We start from the raw sequence: 6,669 nt of genomic DNA, 5'->3' as shown, positions 1-6,669 counted from the left end.
ACTTACTCAAGAATTTCGACATCTCCAGAATTTTCTTTTCGAATTTTGGCCTGTATTTGAAACCCACAACTTCGTTGGTTGCTCACAAAGTTTTAAATTGCAGCACGCATCCGCAATTGCGGCCGCAATATTGCTGATACGGTAGACTCCGCAACCGCATCGCACCGCAATTGCGGTGTGATCTTAATTCACGTATACGACCTCATCATAACCGCATCACAACCGTATCAGAAGCCGCATCAGACGTTTTCGGTGATGTTCTTTCAAATTTTTTCACCAAAAAATAAAATTTATGAACTTCAAATCATAATTTGTGTCAAATCTCACTACAAGAAAAATGTCACTTTGCGACACTTCAGTTGCAACAACTTAACCATAACCGTCGCAATGTGTTAATTTTAAAATTTTTGCAACGGTTTATGCGACAGTTATGTCAACCGTCACAATATTTTGCTTTTTAAAGCGGCAATACCTCTTTTCAATTATTTTATCAAAAAAAAAAAACTCACTCACTTAATACCAAAAATAAAAACACAAAAACACACACACAAAAGTGAAAAAACACATTTCATTGAGAAATCCCTAAATCCCAAAACACTCTCTCATCGCCACCACAGTCACACTCCGGCGCAACTTTCTTCATCGTTCCCTTCCAGAAAAGTGAATGGGTTCATCGTTCTCTCCAATCGTTGGTATCAAAACTCACTCTCCAATCTTTCACCTTAAATCCCTTAATCACTCTCTCCAATCGATCTCTTTACTGTTCCCGTCGAGAGAAGTAAGATTTGTGTTGAGCATAAAGAAGAAGTGAGAATCCTTAGGCCGCCGACCCTCTGACCGCCTCTGTACCGAACCTCCACCTCATACTCCGGCGCTCTGCCGTTCTTTCAAAGCTCGACTGCTCTATCTACCCGTCGTTGCTTCTCGTTCCATTGTTCTGTCATCTGCTTCCACTGTTCGTTGTAGATAAAAGTATGTATAAATCAAACTTCCAAGATATAGATTCTCCATACTTTGTTTTCAATTTTTTAGTTTAATGCTTAGGGTTAGAGTTAACCATTCTTAGTTTTAATTGTATATATGCTATGTGTGTATATTTGCCACTTTTATTTTAGATTGAAGATTTTCGCTAAATGCTTGTAAAATTATTCCCTTTAATACTTTTTCAAACTCAAATTTAGCCACAAGCTTCCTTTATAATAAGTTAGTCACAACTCAACTCAAATTATTATCTGGGACCACGTGTTAGTGTTGTGTCCATGTTCGTGTCCGTTGTTTGATTTTGTGTAGTTGATTGGTAGTGCATGTTTGGATTCAAGATACTAACATACTAACATTTTATATTTTAATAAGTTAGGTTCTGGAAAAACCTTTAGAAAACTAATATGATGAAACCATAAACTTGACTAATCTCTTATTGTAATCCTACAAGACTTATGTTCAAAATTGTGTTGGTAAATTTCAAACTTTGTTTTAGCAAGTTTTGCTTGCTGCATCTGTTGTAGTTTTAGAGCTAGTGGTGAGTTTTGTTCAGTGTAGTGAGATTGTGTTCAGCTGTTGTGGTCAAATCAATTCGAGTCAAATAATAATATTAACTAAAGCTATGCTATTTTTATCGTGATGATTAAATGTGCAAGTGCTTAGAAACTATGAACTACATGTACATCCCTTATAACTATTAAGTGGACATGTTTATGAATCTTGTTTGTTTAATTATCTCAGTTAGGGAGTTTGTTTCTTACTTCCCTGAGAGACATAATGAATCTTTGGAGAATGATTATAGGGATTCTCTTTCCTTTTTTATTGTGGAGGGATTATCTTCCTCAGGGATTGATTCATCATCAATGCAATAAAGTACCAACTACCAACACATGACATTGTTTTTATACTTATCCTAATTCTTTTTCTCAATGTAGTGAAAATGGCGACTTCACCATATGAGGAGCCACGGAGCAAAATAATAGAAGAGAATGCTAAAAGGATGGAATCATTCTTATGAGTTTATACAAATGCATTTTTATCATACAAATGCATTTTTCTTATGGGTGTATCATAATTTTGATTTCTTGTCTCTTGAAACTAAGTTGATTGCAAGTACTCAAATTATGTACTTTGGATGCTGAAATTGGTCCTACCTTATTTGACTGAATTTTTTATTATGGTCTGTTAGGATTTGGCATTTGATTACTTGTCTCTTTCTGTCTTGCTGGGAGATAACTTCTACAACTACAACTTTGGAGATCTACTCGCCCACCCTGTTGTGAGTATCTGCTGATTATTTTTTTTTTGGAATGTCTCCTCTTTCAAGTTTTCTCGACTCCATTCATCTATTTAAGTTACTATATACTTATGCAGGTATGAGCTGAAGTTATTAATCTAGCCTTGTTCTAGTTACACTACACATGTCATTGAAGAGCAGAGTTCTTATGGTTCCATGGACTGGTTTCAAATTCTTCTTTCAAGTGTTAAGGTGTGTACATTACTTTGTAAGCGTTTAACAGAACTTTCATGTTTATCAAACTTTATTGTGAGAATCCTTTATTTACAAATAGTGAGATAGTACTATCATAATTGTTAAATGACAAAGGTCAAATAGTTCTATTAATTGCAGAGTATATCGTTGTCCCATTTTTTATCAAGCCTCCTTTTGTTAATTTTGTTCTACCATCAAAGAAGAATTTTGCAGAGTATATGTAGTGGTTTACTTTCTTCATTCCCAACATGAATTCTATTATAGGGTAAATATTAACTTTGAGTTGTTTTGGACCTTGATTTTAATGTGAAGGATGAGAAGTCAACCAACTGGTTGTTTGCAGAATCCGTTCAGATGAAGGGGAAACCAATCACACATAAGACAAATTGTTATGGTTAGATAAAATTTGTAAATTTCCATCTCCTTTTAACACTTACATTAAATAATGCTCTATTACTTCCATCTCATTTTAATATTTCTCTAATAGTAGTGATACTAGTATATTCTCTTATAGTATGATTCTAGCTCTTTGTATATTATGATTGACCTTTTCATCTCTTTCTTATTAATTCCACTTAATTGTTTCTTTACTACACTATGGTGATTTATTTTCTGTTACTTATAGTATGTTCTTGATGTTGTTGCTGCATAAGTTTTTAGTTTGTGTGCTTCTCACTATGTTTCTGGTTGCTTCGCAGTTCTGTTTCTGAAGTCTGAATGCGAACCCTCTGCGAGACCACCGTGAGGCAACGCGAAAGTTGTTTGCTACCACACCATCACTATCTTCAATCAATGGCTCCAGTTGCAGTGGGAGATGTGATTCTAGACGGAGCTTAATTTTGTTGCCCTTATTTATTGTCATTTGTGTGTGTGCTATAGGTCCGGGGTTTTTTATGATTGAGTCCATTCGTTTTTTTAAGTATCCTAATAGTTATGTTTTTTCAGGTAACCAAATAAGAAGAGTCAAGAGATGGTAGCACTAATTAAGGATTATGAAGCAACATCATTTACTAGGGAATGTTTAGATATTTTAAGAACTTATTTTGCCATAATGTTTTGTATGTTTAACCACTATACTAATGTTTATGTTTTAGTTTTTCAATGTTTGAACTACATTGATTTTTTTTCGTTGGGAACTTTAAGTACTTTAATTAATTTTTTGATGTATGGATGTTGTCACTACTGAATGAATTATATAAATGAGATTAAGTTATTTATATTTGTGAATTTTAATTTCATTACTCTTGTATGGATATGTATATGTTATTTAATAAGCCACTAAAATGTTTTAAATTATTATATTTTTTTAAAAAATAAAACAGTTTGCGACGGTTTTGAAACCGTTGCAAGTTCTGCTACTAAATTCAGTCTTACTGGGAAAAAACATTGCGACAGTTTGAAACTGTTGTAACGACGGTTTTCAAAACTGTTGCAAAGTTCTCTTGCGACACACAAATCAGCAACGGTTCGCTAAGTGTCGCAGATGTACAATTGCGACAGTTTCAACCGTTGCAAACTGCAATTTTGCCTGTCGCAAAGTACCTTTTTTCTTGTAGTGTCTAACGAAAAATCTTAATTTTAATAATCTTTCAACAACGTATTTTAAGAACATTCAAATTAGTGTTTATAGAATAGACTAAGACTATACGATGGTGGATAAATAGTGTAGTTACATGGTAGTTTCATTATATATAGCTTATGAAATTTCAAAATGATTTCACGCTGCAACAACCGCATTGCGCGCTGCAGCATCCACAATGAATGCATTCGAAACATCCGCGACCGCAACCGCATCCGCGACCGCAATTTAAAACCTTGGTTGCTCACACCCACATATGGGTAAATTGAAGCCCTTGGAGGTTCAAATTGAAGAACATTTGCTTCCACCCATTTGAATACCCTAAATCCAAAATAAACAAGTTTTGAATAAAATGAGGAAGATGAAGGTAGAAGATGGAGAAGAATAATTGAGTACGAATGAACAAGGGAAGATGATTAATTTTTTTTAGGCAAGAATATGATTAGTTATCTTTTGTAAACAAAAATTGATTATATATTGCATCTCAATTTAGCATTTTGGTGAGCCAATATGATATAATAAATTTATGTTAAATTTTATATTTTTTCTTTCAAGTTAAAATTATTAACTTTCATATGAAATTAAGTTTTTGGTTACATATGAAATTAAGTTTTTGGTTACATATGAAATTAATTTAGAAATTTAAAAAAAAAAATCATCATTTTTTTATAATATAAAAAAATCATCATTACCATTATAAAATATAATATATAAAAATTGAAATCTAAAAAAATATAAATGAAAAAGCACAATGGAATTTGATATCATTTTCTATATTAAAAACTTGATATTAAAAAAATGGTTAAATATATTTTTGGTCCCTATAAATACCTCAGATTTTGTTTTTAGTCTCTATAAAAAGTTTCAGCAAGTTTTGATCCCTAAAATATTTTCTATCATGATTTTGGGTCATTTCTTTTCTGTCAACGTGTATGTCATTCAAAATTTTAAATTTTCTTCCACGGTCCTATTTAGTACATTATAGGAAACTAGGAATCTCTCTCATGAAAAATTTAATTTTTTATTAAAAAATAATGAATTAAATATGAATTTTTTAATTTTTTGCATTTATTCATAAATAATTAATCTTAAATAACAAAATTATAAGTTTTTTTGGAGAGGTTCTTATATATAATATTATAAACATGAAAAAAACAGTCATTTGGAGTGTAGGATGTTTTCGAGTTGAGACTTGTCTGCCTACATTCTCATTCTACCTTTGCTCCATCAACTTTTCGCTTTACAGAGCTATTTTTGGATTCTGATGGATCGATCGCTTTTTGATTTGAGATCGGGAGTTAGTGTCTAGTGGCAACTTCCCGGGCCGAATTAATGTCTTCTCTGGTGGTCTGAAAATTGAGGGGGTGCCTTTCTAATTATGGGATTAGGAGGCAGACCTCGTTTAGTTGGTGTTTGTTTTGATGTTATTTTCGGTGTTCTGCATATATAAGACACTTCTGTTCAGTAGTTCCTTTTTTACCGATCTTTGTTCGTCTTGTGCAGAGACTTGGTTTATAATATATTTGTTGTTAAAAAAAATCTAAAATATGAAAGTACAAAAGAGTTGATTAAAGTAGAGATCAAATGTGGAGAAAATATTTGAGGGACCAAAAGTTGCTGCAATTTTTTATATGGACTAAAAATAAAATTTAAGATATTTATAGGGACTAAAACTTATTTAGCCCATAAAAAAGGCCAAAAGCATTAGGGCTCCTATAAATTTCGGGTCTGTAACAGTTAAGTCTTTAAGTTTTTCAAATTAAATACTAACAAATATGCCTTAGATCTAGAGCTGTCAAAACGGGCGGCCCGGCCAATTTCGGGCCGGCCCGGTCGGGCTTCGTCGGGACGGGCTAAAAAGCCCGGATAAAAAACGGGCTACCAAAATTAGTGCCCGAGCCCGGCCCGGTACGGGTAGCCGGGCTTTCGGGCGGCCCGGTTTTTTTTTTTTTTTTTTAGTGCTCAAACTCAACTATATAAATAGCATTAATAATTCTCGCGCATCCTATTTTTTACTCATCCGCTATAAATATTATATAATTCGTGCGCGCCGTATTTTTACTCATCCCCTATCTACGAGTTTCTCGCGCGCCATATTTTTACTCATCCACTACCTACGAGTTTCTCGCGCCCTATTTTTACGCATCCGCTACTTACGAGTTTCTCGCGCGTCATATTTTTACTCATCCGCTACCTAGGACTTTCTCGCGCGCCCTATTTTTATTCATCCACTATGTACGAGTTTCTCGCGCGCCCTATTTTTACTCATCCACTACCTACGAGTTTCTCGCGCCCTATTTTTACGCATCCGCTACTTACGAGTTTCTCGCGCGTCATATTTTTACTCATCCGCTACCTACGACTTTCTCGCGCCCTATTTTTACTCATCCGCTACGTACGAGTTTCTCGCGCGCCCTATTTTTATTCATCCCCTACGTACGAGTTTCTCACGCGTCCTATTTTTACTCATCCGCTACCTACGAGTTTCTTGGGTGCCCTATTTTTACTCCTGCTACTTAAGTAGCGGACGGTATTTTATAATTTATATTACAAACTAATTTCAAATCATCCGAAACAAATTATTTATATTTATATTTTATTTTTTTTAAAATTTTTT

At 33.8% G+C, this 6,669-nt stretch overlaps 1 long non-coding RNA gene across 1 annotated transcript; it reads left to right on the top strand.

Annotated features, from left to right (window-relative positions):
* The first annotated feature begins 530 nt into the window (after window positions 1-530).
* On the top strand, window positions 531-3,601 carry LOC123889482. Its single transcript, XR_006802590.1, has 5 exons — window positions 531-972; window positions 1,917-2,260; window positions 2,356-2,470; window positions 2,786-2,867; window positions 3,172-3,601. It is a non-coding gene; the product is annotated as an uncharacterized LOC123889482 (long non-coding RNA).
* The last annotated feature ends 3,068 nt before the right edge of the window (window positions 3,602-6,669 follow it).

The sequence above is a fragment of the Trifolium pratense genome, linkage group LG6 (assembly GCF_020283565.1).
Source record: "Trifolium pratense cultivar HEN17-A07 linkage group LG6, ARS_RC_1.1, whole genome shotgun sequence".
NCBI lineage: Eukaryota > Viridiplantae > Streptophyta > Magnoliopsida > Fabales > Fabaceae > Trifolium > Trifolium pratense.
The sequence above is the reverse complement of the archived record's forward strand: the minus strand, read 5'-3'. Positions and strand labels throughout refer to the sequence as shown.